The sequence below is a fragment of the Kogia breviceps genome, chromosome 11 (assembly GCF_026419965.1).
Source record: "Kogia breviceps isolate mKogBre1 chromosome 11, mKogBre1 haplotype 1, whole genome shotgun sequence".
Lineage (NCBI taxonomy): Eukaryota > Metazoa > Chordata > Mammalia > Artiodactyla > Physeteridae > Kogia > Kogia breviceps.
In genome coordinates this window covers 24042072-24053961 of record NC_081320.1, presented here as the reverse complement: position 1 = coordinate 24053961, position 11890 = coordinate 24042072, and the positions used below count along the sequence as shown (strand labels likewise).

Here is an 11890-nt window from a genome sequence, read left to right as displayed (position 1 = left end):
GCAGTAATTAATCTAAACACTTTCCATATGGTCAACACTCTGCTTGAGTTGTTTTAAATGGATGGCTTCCTTTGAAGATGAATCTGGGGCAGCCTGGGTTCTTCTACTTCTGCATACTCCTGGAAGGGAGCTTCTCTCAAATTGTGAGGACACGGGACCCACGACAGAGGAGGTGAGGAGGGAATGGTCTCAGCTAGTGCAGAACTGGTTATGCACCTACCTGAATACGAGCTACATTATAGCTCCATACTTCTGTAGCCCTGGAGAGTGTTCATCTCTATTTACATCTGTATTGTCATTTTGTATTCATTTTTGCTTGGTTTCCAATCTGAAAAATCCATAGAACCTCAGATATGAAAAAACACATTTTTAAAACATATTGGAAAAGTCTTACTTCATTTGTATTATTCAGGAACTATTGACTGCAAGTGTCAGAAACCCAACTCAAATGTGAGAAAAAGTAAAGTGAATTTATCAGCTCAACACAACTGAGAAGGCCAGTCAGAATTAACTGACTCAGGGAGTTACAGTGTTATCAGAACTGTTTCTCTACTTTCTTTGGATGCATCCTTCCACAGGGCAGGCGAGATAGTAGCCCCACAAGCTTATAAGCTTCACAATACCAGAACCAGAGCAAGAGCCAGAACAAGGCAGTGTTTTTGGATGGTTCAAGTGGAAATGTCCTGAGAAGAATTCTGATTGGTCCAGCTTTGGCCATGGGGTCATCTCTGAATCAATCTCTGACTGGGGACTAGGGAGTGTTTTATTGGTCAGTCTAGGTCACATGGCCTTTCCCTTTTGTGGTTGGATGTGGTCTTTGTGAGAAAGAGGATTTGTTACTCAGCTTCTCTTTACTCCTCATGCTATGCCTGAGAAGGTGATTTTCAAAAAATCACCAACCTATTGGAGCTAGCAGTGTGTTCTCACTAAGCTTACCAGTTCACAATGCCGAGTTTGAATGAAAAGATGTGATATTGTTATGTATGTAAACCTCATGTGAAGCAAACTCCATGTATGGTGATTCAATTTAATAGAAAATATAAATTAGGAGCTATTTCCTTAAAGCCATAGTTCTCAAAGTGTGGTCCCTGGGTCATCAGCAGCAGCATCAATTGGAAGCTGGCTGGAAATGCAGACTCTCAGGCTCCACCACGGATCTGCTAACTTAGAAACTCTGGGGTAGGGCTGAGCAATCCAGGTTTTTTTTTCTGTTTTTTTTTTTTTTTTTTTGCGGTACGTGGGCCTCTCACTGTTGTGGCCTCTCCCGTTGCGGGGCACAGGCTCCGGACGCGCAGGCTCAGCGGCCATGGCTCACGGGCCCAGCCGCTCTGCGGCACGTGGGATCCTCCCGGACCGGGGCACGAACCCGTGTCCCCTGCCATCGGCAGGCGGACTCTCAACCACTGTGCCACCAGGGAAGCCCCAGCAATCCAGGTTTTAATCAGCCCCACAGATGACTCTGATGCCCACTTAAGTTTGGGAACCACTGTCTTAAAGGTTCTTTTTTTGTTGGTCTCCTGAATATCATGATTCAGTTTGAACAAACAGATTTAACCATGGATTTTCAGGGAATACAATTATCACATAAAGTGAGAGCACATATTAACTTATTTGTTTTAAAATGTTTAAAGTAAAAATAATATATAATCACAATTTAAAAATCAAGTAACACATGTAAGAGCTTATAATAAAAAGCAACAGAACTCCATCTCAGCTTTCTGCACACCCCACAGTTCTAATTCCCAAAGACAGTCACTTGGAATTTTTTGGGGGGGATTATAAATCTATAGTTTTATTAAGACAAGAACTGACAGTGTTGGTATGAAGCTTAACATTAAAACAAAATTTTCACAGAAACCTAACACATGGCTAAAAATGTTTTACAATGGAGTTCTAGATGCAGGTCTAGACTATGTCAGAACTGATGGATCTCATGATTCAAGACAGAGTTTTGGGTTTTAGTTAATTCTTAGGATTAAAAAAACTTGTTTTGTTTTAAAGTGAGCCACTGCCCCAATATGAAAATTTAATCTTCTGAGACCAGGGCTTCTGAAATCATTCAGCTCTTGAAGTGATTCAGTGAACTTGTGCTGTCAGTGACTGAACCCTGCCACCAATGGTTTCAAAGTTCAAAAAACAGAGGCTCCAAGAGTTTTCCACCCTAAGAGCACCAGCCCTTGACTTTCCCTACTCTCCCATGTCCTATACCACCCTCTGGCCTTCCCCAAATACTTCAGCCAGTGGCTTGGGTGGAGAAGCTTATATTTATAACTTCATAATTGGAAAAGAAACGGTCTTCTTGTCAATTTCAAGAATTATCACCTCTAAGACAGAATGACCTGCCTGCGTATACACTCCAATAAGACTTTTCCTCCTCAAACAGTTTCCATCCCACAGACCACAGCTTTGGTAACTTCTTAACTGGCTTAGTCCTTTGTTGGGAACAGCATTAAGCTCAGGCAGGGAACACCTTGGCTTCTAAGTTTCAGGCATTCACAGCTTTTAAACAGTTTCTCACAGTCCTCATTTAGGTTGCCAATGACATTTTTTGAAAGGATGAAATATTCTGGACACAGAATCAAATCATCATTAGCATCATTAGTTGTTCTTTCCTTTGTCTCACCACTTCCCCCATCAGGCCCCAAATTTTAACAAAAATGATCCTAACCCATCTCCCTTCTTTCCCACCCCATCCCTCCCACCCCAAATAATACACCAGTAATAGCTGAAAACTACATACATGCTATGCTGTAAAAATGCAGAGTTAACACTATTGGGAAGAAGGCTGTGGGTTGTGGAGATGCTCTTTGAAGATCTATAGTATCTTTTGCTCTCCCACATCCCATTCTGCAAGTTTTGTCCTTCATAGAAAGCCCTTTGCTTTCCTCAGCAAAGTTCAGAATGGGTTGCCTTGGAACACTGACCCTCCTTCCCCTCCACTGGAATGGATGTGCAAACTATACAGCATGGAACGACTTTAAAGCACTGGGCTGCTGTAGGGCACAGAAACTATACTGGCTCTTCAAAGGACATCTTCTCAAGCCGCCTCTATGGTGTCAAGACAAGTAGAACTCTTTCTTTCCCCACTTGAAACCCACAGTCAGATGTGACAGGGGCCGGTACTCAGGAGAGTTAATTCTTGTCATCTTTTTTGTCATCATCCTCCGAGGGGTAGGAATGCCACATCAGCCTTTCCTCATAGGAGGATATGACAACCTGTGGGCATGTTGACATTGGCTTCCTTGGCAGGGACCAGGTCAGCCTCATCAGAGTTTTTCCACTTCATCAGGAACATGAGTTCTCCACTGGAGTCTGTAGCTCCAATAATCCACTCGAGTTCCAAACCCCGAGCAAAGCCTTGTGGCTTTTCTGACTCTTCTTTCTTCTTCTTGGTTTGCTCTCCTCCCCCTTATCTTCCGAATCAGAATCAGCTTTGCGCTTCCTCCCTCTGATTTATCTGTCTCGTGTGCTGTTTTCTGTGACTGCAGGAACTCGGCAATGAGGTCGGGGCAATCCAGGTTTTCTTCTGGCTCCCATGTGTTGTCCTCATGTGAGAACCCCTTCCACTTTAGGAGGTACTCCACTTTGACCTTAACTACTCGACGGTGGAGAACTTTTTCCATCACATGTTCTTCTTCCTCTTCTTCTAGCACCTCCTCCACTTTCTTCTTGTTTTGTCTTTTCCCCATGGTGCCCGTCAGCTTTCTGGTATAAAGGGTGACGCTGCTCAGAGCAGTGCCCGTGAACCCAAGACGAATCAGTGCCGCGCTACTTGTGCGTCTTGTCCAGCTGGCCAGGCTAGTGGGGACCAGAAAAGCAACAAGCCGGTTGACCGCAGTCGAGCCCCTCACTGAAGCGGCGTTCCGCAGGTGCCGGCCAACCGCCCTTCCCTCAGCCAAACAAAAGAGCCTGGCACTCTGCGCTGCTGCCACCAGCATCTGGAATTATTTTTTAAAGTTGAGGTAGAAGACTTCCTTGGTGGCGCAGTGGTTAAGAATCCGCCTGCCAATGCAGGGGACACGGGTTCGAGCCCTGGTTTGGGAAGATCCCACATGCCGCGGAGAAACTAAGCATGTGCCGCACAACTACTGAGCCTGCGCTCTAGAGCCGGCGAGCCACAACTACTGAGCCCGCGTGCACAATTTCTAAAGCCTGCATGCCTAGAGCCCATGCTCCACAACAAGAGAAGCCACCGCAATGAGAAGCCCGAGCACCGCAATGAAGAGTAGCCCCTGCTAGCCGCAACTAGAGAAAGCCTGTGTGCAGCAACAAAGACCCAATGCAGCCAAAGATAAATAAAATAAATACATTTTAAAAAATTGAAGTAGAGTTGATTTATAATGTTACATTAATTTCAGGTGTACCACATAGTGATTCAATAGTTCTAAAGATTATACTCCATTTAAAGATTTTTTTAAAAAATAGATTTATTTATTTATTTAGGCTGTGTTGGGTCTTTGTAGCTGCTCGTGGGCTTTCTCTAGTTGTGGCGAGTGGGGGCTACTCTTCATTGTGGTGAACAGGCTTCTCATTGTGGTGGCTTCTCTTGTGGAGCACGAGCTCTAGGCGTGCGGGCTTCAGTAGTTGTGGCTCACAGGCTCTAGAGCACAGGCTCAGTAGTTGTGGTGCAAGGGCTTAGTTGCTCCACGACATGTGAGATCTTCCTGGCCCAGGGCTCAAACCCGTGTCCCCTGCATTGGCAGGCGAATTCTTAACCACTGTACCATCAGGAAAGCCCACTCCGTTTAAAGTTATTATAAAATATTGTGTATATTGCCTATGCTGTACATTACATCCTTGTATCTTATTTATTTTATACCTAGTTATTTTTACCTCTTAATTCTCTTCCTTGATCTTGCCCCTCCCCCACCCTTCTCTCCACTGGTAACCACTAGTTTGTTCTCTGTATCTATGAGTCTATTTCCGTTTTATATTCACTGGTTTGTTTTATTTCTTAGATTCCACATATAAGTGAGAACATAAAGTATTTGTCTTTCTCTGTCTGACTTATTTCAGTAAATATAATACCCTCCAGGTCATTCCATGTTATTGCAAATGGCAAATTTTCATTCTTTTTTATGGCTGAATAATATTCCAGTGTGTGTGTGTGTGTGTGTGTGTGTGTGTGTGTGTGTGTGTGTATTGCATCTTCTTTATCCATTTGCCTGTTGAAGGACACATGGGTTTCTTCCATATCTTGGCTATCATAAATAATGCTGCTATGAACACTGGGGTGCATGTATCATTTTGGATTAGTGTTTTTGTTTTCTGTGGATATACACCCAGGAGTGGAATTTCTGGATCATATGGTAGTTTTATTTTTAATTGTTTTAGGAAACTCCAGACTGCACCAATAGTGGCTGCACCAGTTTACATTCCCACTAACAGTGCACTAGAATTCCCTTTTCTCAACATCCTTGCCAACATTTATTACTTGTCTTTTTGACAATAGCCATTCTGACAGGTGTGAGGTCATATCTCATTGTGGTTTTGATTTGCATTTCCCTGATGCTTAGTGATATTAAGCGCATCTTCACATACTTATTGGCCATCTGTATATTTTCTTTGGAAAAATATCTACTCAGATCCTCTGCTCATTTTGTAATTGGGTGGTTTGTGTTTTTGATATTGACTTGTATGAGCTATTATATATTTTGGATATTAACTCCTTATCAGACATATCACTTGCAAGTATCTTTTCCCATTCAGTAGGGGTCCTTTGTGGTTCCATACAAGTTTTAGGATTAGTTGTTCTAGTTCTGTGAAAAATGTCATGAGTATTATGATAGGGATTGCATTAAATCTGTAGGTTGCTTTGGGTAGTATGGACATTTTAACAATATTAATTTTTCCAATCCATGAACAGGGATATCTTTCCGTTTATTTGTATCATATTCAATTTCCTTCATCAATGTCTTATAGTTTTCAGAGTACAGGTCTTTCATCTCCTTGGTTAAGTTTATTCCTAGGTATTTTACTGTTTTTTTTTTTTTTTTTTTTTTTGTGGTATGCGGGCCTCTCACTGTTGTGGCCTCTCCCGTTGCGGGGCACAGGCTCCGGATGCGCAGGCTCAGCGGCCATGGCTCACGGGCCCAGCCACTCCGCGGCATGTGGGATCTGCCCAGACCGGGGCACGAACCCGTGTCCCCTGCATCGGCAGGCGGACTCTCAACCACTGCACCACCAGGGAAGCCCGGTATTTTACTGTTTTTGATGCAACTGTAAATGGGATTTTCTTTCTTTCTCTTTCTGATATTATTAGTGTATAGAAAAACAACAGACCTGTATACTAATCTTGTATCCTTCAACTTTACTGAATTTATTTATTAGTTCTAATAGTTTTTTTGGTGGAGACTTTAGGTTTTTCTATACATAGTATCATGTCATCTGCAAATAGTGACAGTTTTGCTTCTTCCCTTCCAATTTGGATGCCTTTTATTTCTTTTTCTTGCCTGATTGCTATGGCTAAGATTTCTAATACTATGTTAAATAGAAATGGTGAGAGTGGGCATCCTTGTCTTGTTCCTCATTTTAGAGGAAAAGCTTTTGGTTTTTCATCATTGAGTATGATATTAGCTGTGGGTTTGTCATAAATGGTTTTAATTTATTTATTTTTATTTTTAACATCTTTATTGGAGTATAACTGTTTTACAATGGTGTGTTATTTTCTGCTTTACAATAAAGTGAATCAGTTATACATATACATAAGTTCCCATATCTCTTCCCTCTTGGATCACCCTCCCTCCCACCCTCCCTATCCCACCCCTCTAGGTGGTCACAAAGCACTGAGCTGATCTCCCTGTGCTATGCGGCTGCTTCCCACTAGCTATCTAATTTACATTTGGTAGTGTATATATGTCCATGCCACTCTCTCACTTCGTCACAGCCCACCCTTCCCCCTCCCCATATCCTCAAGTCCATGCTCTAGTAGGTCTGTGTTTTATTCCCGTCCTACCACTAATCTCTTTATGACATTCTTTTCTTAGATTCCATATATATGTGTTAGCATACAGTATTTGTTTTTCTCCTTCTGACTTACTTCACTCTGTATGACAGACTCCAGGTCTATCCACCTCATTACAAATAACTCAGTTTCATTTCTTTTTATGGCTGAGTAATATTCCATTGTATATATGTGCCACATCTTTAACCATTCATCTGTTGATGGACACGTAGGTTGCTTCCATGTCCTGGCTATCATAAATAGAGCTGCAATGAGCATTTTGGAACATGACTCTTTTTGAATTATGGTTTTCTCAGGGTATATGCCCAGTAGTGGGATTGCGGGGTCGTATGGTAGTTCTATTCGTAGTTTTTAAAGGAACCTCCATACTGTTCTCCATAGTGGCTGTATCAATTTACATTCCCACCAGCAGTGCAAGAGTGTTCCCTTTTCTCCACACCCTCTCCAGCATTTATTGTTTCTAGATTTTTTGAGGATGGCCATTCTGACTGGTGTGATATGATATCTCATTTGTAGTTTTGATTTGCATTTCTCTAATGATTAATGATGTTGAGCATTCTTGCATGTGTTTGTTGGCAATCTGTATATCTTCTTTGGAGAAATGTCTATTTAGTTCTTCTGCCCATTTTTAGATTGGGTTGTTTGTTGTTTTGTTATTGAGCTGCATGTGTTGCTTATAAATTTTGGATATTAATCCTTTGTCAGTTGCTTCATTTGCAACTATTTTCTCCCATTCTGAGGGTTGTCTTTTGGTCTTGTTTATGGTATCCTTTGCTGTGCAAAAGCTTTTAAGTTTCATTAGATCCCATTTGTTTATTTTTGTTTTTATTTCCATTTCTCTAGGAGATGGGTCAAAAAGGATCTTGCTGTGATTTATGTCATAGAGTGTTCTGCCAATGTTTTCCTCTAAGAGTTTATAGTGTCTGGCCTTACATTTAGGTCTTTAACCCACTTTGAGTTTATTTTTGTGTGTGGTGTTAGGGAGTGTTCTAATTTTATACTTTTACATGTAGCTGTCCAGTTTGCCCAGCACCACTTATTGAATAGGCTGTTTTTTCTCCACTGTATAACCTTCCCTCTTTTATCAAAGATAAGGTGACCATATGTGTGTGGGTTTAGCTCTGGGCTTTCTATCCTGTACCATTGATCTGTATTTCTGCTTTTGTGCCAGTACCATATTGTCTTGATTACTGTAGCCTTGTAGTATAGTCTGAATTCAGGGAGCCTGATTCCTCCAGCTCCAATTTTCATTCTCAAGGTTACTTTGGCTATTCGGGGTCTTTTGTGTTTCCATACAAATTGTGAAAATTTTTGTTCTAGTTCTGTAAAAAATGCCAGTGGTAATTTGATAGGGATTGCATTGAATCTGTAGATTGCTTTGGGTAGTAGAGTCGTTTTCACAATGTTGATTCTTCCAATCCAAGAACATGGTACATTTCTCCACCTATTTGTATCATCTTTAATTTCTTTCATCAGTGTCTTATAATTTTCTGCATACAAGTCTTTTGTCTCCTTAGGTAGGTTTATTCCTAGATATTTTATTCTTTTTGTTGCAATGGTAAATGGGAGTGTTTTCTTAATTTCACTCTCAGATTTTTCATCATTAGTGTATAAGAATGCCAGAGATTTCTGTGCGTTAATTTTGTATCCTGCTACTTTACCAAATTTATTGATTAGCTCTAGTAGTTTTCTGGTAGCATCCTTAGGATTCTCTATGTATAGTATCATGTCATCTGCCAACAGTGACAGCTTTACTTCTTCTTTTCCTATTTGGATTCCTTTTATTTCTTTTTTTTTCTCTGATTGCTGTGGTTAGAACTTCCAAAACTATGTTGAATAAGAGTGGTGAGAGTGGGCAACCTTGTCTTGTTCCTGATCTTAGTGGAAATGGTTTCAGTTTTTCACCATTGAGAACAATGCTGGCTGTGGGTTTGTCATATATGGCCTTTATTATGTTGAGAAATGTTCCCTCTATGCCTACTTTCTGCAGGGTTTTTATCATAAATGGTTGATGAATTTTGTCAAAAGCTTTCTCTGCATCTATTGAGATGATCGTATGGTTTTTCTTCTTTAGTTTGCTGATATGGTGTATCACGTTGATTGATTTGCGTATATTGAAGAATCCTTGCATTCCTGGAATAAACCCCACTTGATCATGTTGTATGATCCTTTTAATGTGCTGTTGGATTCTGTTTGCTAGTATTTTGTTGAGGATTTTTGCATCTATGTTCATCAGTGATATTGGCCTGTAGTTTTCTTTCTTTGTGACATCTTTGTCTGGTTTTGGTATCAGGGTGATGTTGGCCTCATAGAATGAGTTTGGGAGTGTTCCTCCCTCTGCTATCTTTTGGAAGAGTTTGAGAAGGATAGGTGTTAGCTCTTCTCTAAATGTTTGATAGAATTCGCCTGTGAAGCCATCTGGTCCTGGGCTTTTGTTTGTTGGAAGATTTTTAATCACAGTTTCAATTTCAGTGCTTGTGATTGGTCTGTTCATATTTTCTATTTCTTCCTGGTTCAGTCTCTGCAGCTTGTGCATTTCTAAGAATTTGTCCATTTCTTCCATGTTGTCCATTTTATTGGCATACAGTTCCTTGTAGTAATCTCTAATAATCTTTTGTGTTTCTGCAGTGTCAGTTGTTATATCTCCTTTTTCATTCTAATTCTATTGATTTGAGTCTTCTCCCTTTTTTTCTTGATGAGTCTGGATAATGGTTTATCAATTTTATTTATCTTCTCAAAGAGCCAGCTTTTAGTTTTATTAATCTTTGCTATTGTTTCCTTCATTTCTTTTTCATTTATTTCTGATCTGATCTTTATGATTTCTTTCCTTCTGCTAAATGTGTGGTTTTTTTGTTCTTCTTTCTCTAATTGCTTTAGGTGCAAAGTTAGGTTGTTTATTTGAGATGTTTCCTGTTTCTTAAGGTAGGATGGTATTGCTATAAACTTCCCTCTTAGAACTGCTTTTGCTGTATCCCATAGGTTTTGGGTCGTCGTGTCTCCATTGTCATTTGTTTCTAAGTATTTTTTTATTTCCTCTTTGATTTCTTCAGTGATCACTTCGTTATTAAGTAGTGTAGTGTTTAGCCTCTATGTGTTTGTATTTTTTACAGATCTTTTCCTGTAATTGATATCTAGTCTCATAGTGTTGTGGTCGAAAAAGATACTTGATACGATTTCAATTTTCTTAAATTTACCAAGGCTAGATTTGTGACCCAATTTATGATCTATCCTGGAGAATGTTCCATGAGCACTTGAGAAAAATGTGTATTCTGTTGTTTTTGGATGGAATGTCCTATAAATATCAATTAAGTCCACCTTGTGTAATGTATCATTTAAAGCTTGTGTTTCCTTATTTATTTTCATTTTGGATGATCTGTCCATTGGTGACAGTGGGGTGTTAAAGTCCCCTACTATGATTGTGTTACTGTCGATTTCCCCTTTTATGGCTGTTAGTATTTGCCTTATGTATTGAGGTGCTCTTATGTTGGGTGCATAAATATTTACAATTGTTATATCTTCTTCATGGATTGATCCCTTGATCATTATGTAGTGTCCTTCTTTGTCTCTTGTAATAGTTTTTATTTGAAAGTCTATTTTGTATGATATGAGAATTGCTACTCCAGCTTTCTTCTGATTTCCATTTGCATGGAATATCTTTTTCCATCCCCTCACTTTCAGTCTGTATGTGTCCCTAGGTCTGAAGTGGGTCTCTTTTAGACAGCATATATATGGGTCTTGTTTTTGTATCCATTCAGCCAGTCTGTGTCTTTTGGTGGGAGCATTTAATCCATTTACATTTAAGGTAATTATCGATATGTATGTTCCTATTACCATTTACTTAATTGTTTCAGGCTTGTTCTTGTAGGTCTTTTCCTTCTCTTGTGTTTCTTGCCTAGAGAAGTTCCTTTAGCATTTGTTGTAAAGCTGGTTTGGTGGTGCTGAACTCTCTCAGCTTTTGCTTGTTTGTAAAGGTTTTAATTTCTCCATCAAATCTGAATGAGATCCTTGCTGGGTAGAGTAATCCAGGGATCAAATCCATGCCCCCTGCAAGATAAGCACAGAGCCCTAACCACTTGACTGCCAGGGAATATCCACTGAGTCCATTTCAATACTAGTAACCAGTCTATTCAGATGATCTATTTCTTCCTGATTCAGTCTTGGAAGATTGTATGTTTCTAGGATTTTATTCATTTCTTCTAGGTTGTCCAGTTTGTTGGCATTTAACTGTTCCTAGTATTCTCTTATGATTGTATTTCTGTGATATTGGTTGTAATTTCTTGTCTTTCATTTCTTATTTGGTTTCTCTCTCTTTTTTTTCTTAATGAGGCTGGCTAAAAGGCTCATCAATTTTGTCTATCTTTTCTCAAAACCAGCTCTTGGTTTCTTTCTTTCTTTCTTTCTTTCTTTCTTTCTTTCTTTCTTTCTTTCTTTCTTTCTTTCTTTCTTTCTTTCTTTCTTTCTTTCTTTCTTTCTTTCTTGGTTTCTTTCTTTCTTGGTTTCTTTCTTGGTTTCTTTCTTGGTTTCTTTCTTTCTTTCTTTCTTTCTTTCTTTCTTTCTTTCTTTCTTTCTTTCTTTCTTTCTTTCTTTCTTTCTTTCTTTCTTTCTTCTTTTGGGGGTGCATCTCTATTTTATTTATTTTCTTTCTGATCTGTATTATTTTCTTCCTTCTTGTCACTTAGGTCTCTGTTCTTCTTTTTCTAATCTCTTTGGATGGTAAGTTAGGTTGTTTGAGATCTTTCTTGTTTCTTGAGGTATGCCTGTATCACTATAAGCTTCCCTCTTAGAACTGCTTTTGCTGCATCCCATAGATTTCAGAAAGTTGTGTTTTTTATTTTCATTTATTACAAGGTATTTTCTGATTTCCTCTTTGATTTCTATGTTGATCTATTGGGGTTTTAATAGCATGCTGTTTAGTCTCCACGTGTT

At 39.6% G+C, this 11890-nt stretch overlaps 1 pseudogene; it reads right to left on the bottom strand.

Annotated features, from left to right (window-relative positions):
• Positions 1-3124: 3124 nt before the first annotated feature.
• LOC131765903 (chromobox protein homolog 1 pseudogene) lies at positions 3125-3689 on the bottom strand (annotated as a pseudogene).
• Between the last annotated feature and the right edge of the window lie 8201 nt (positions 3690-11890).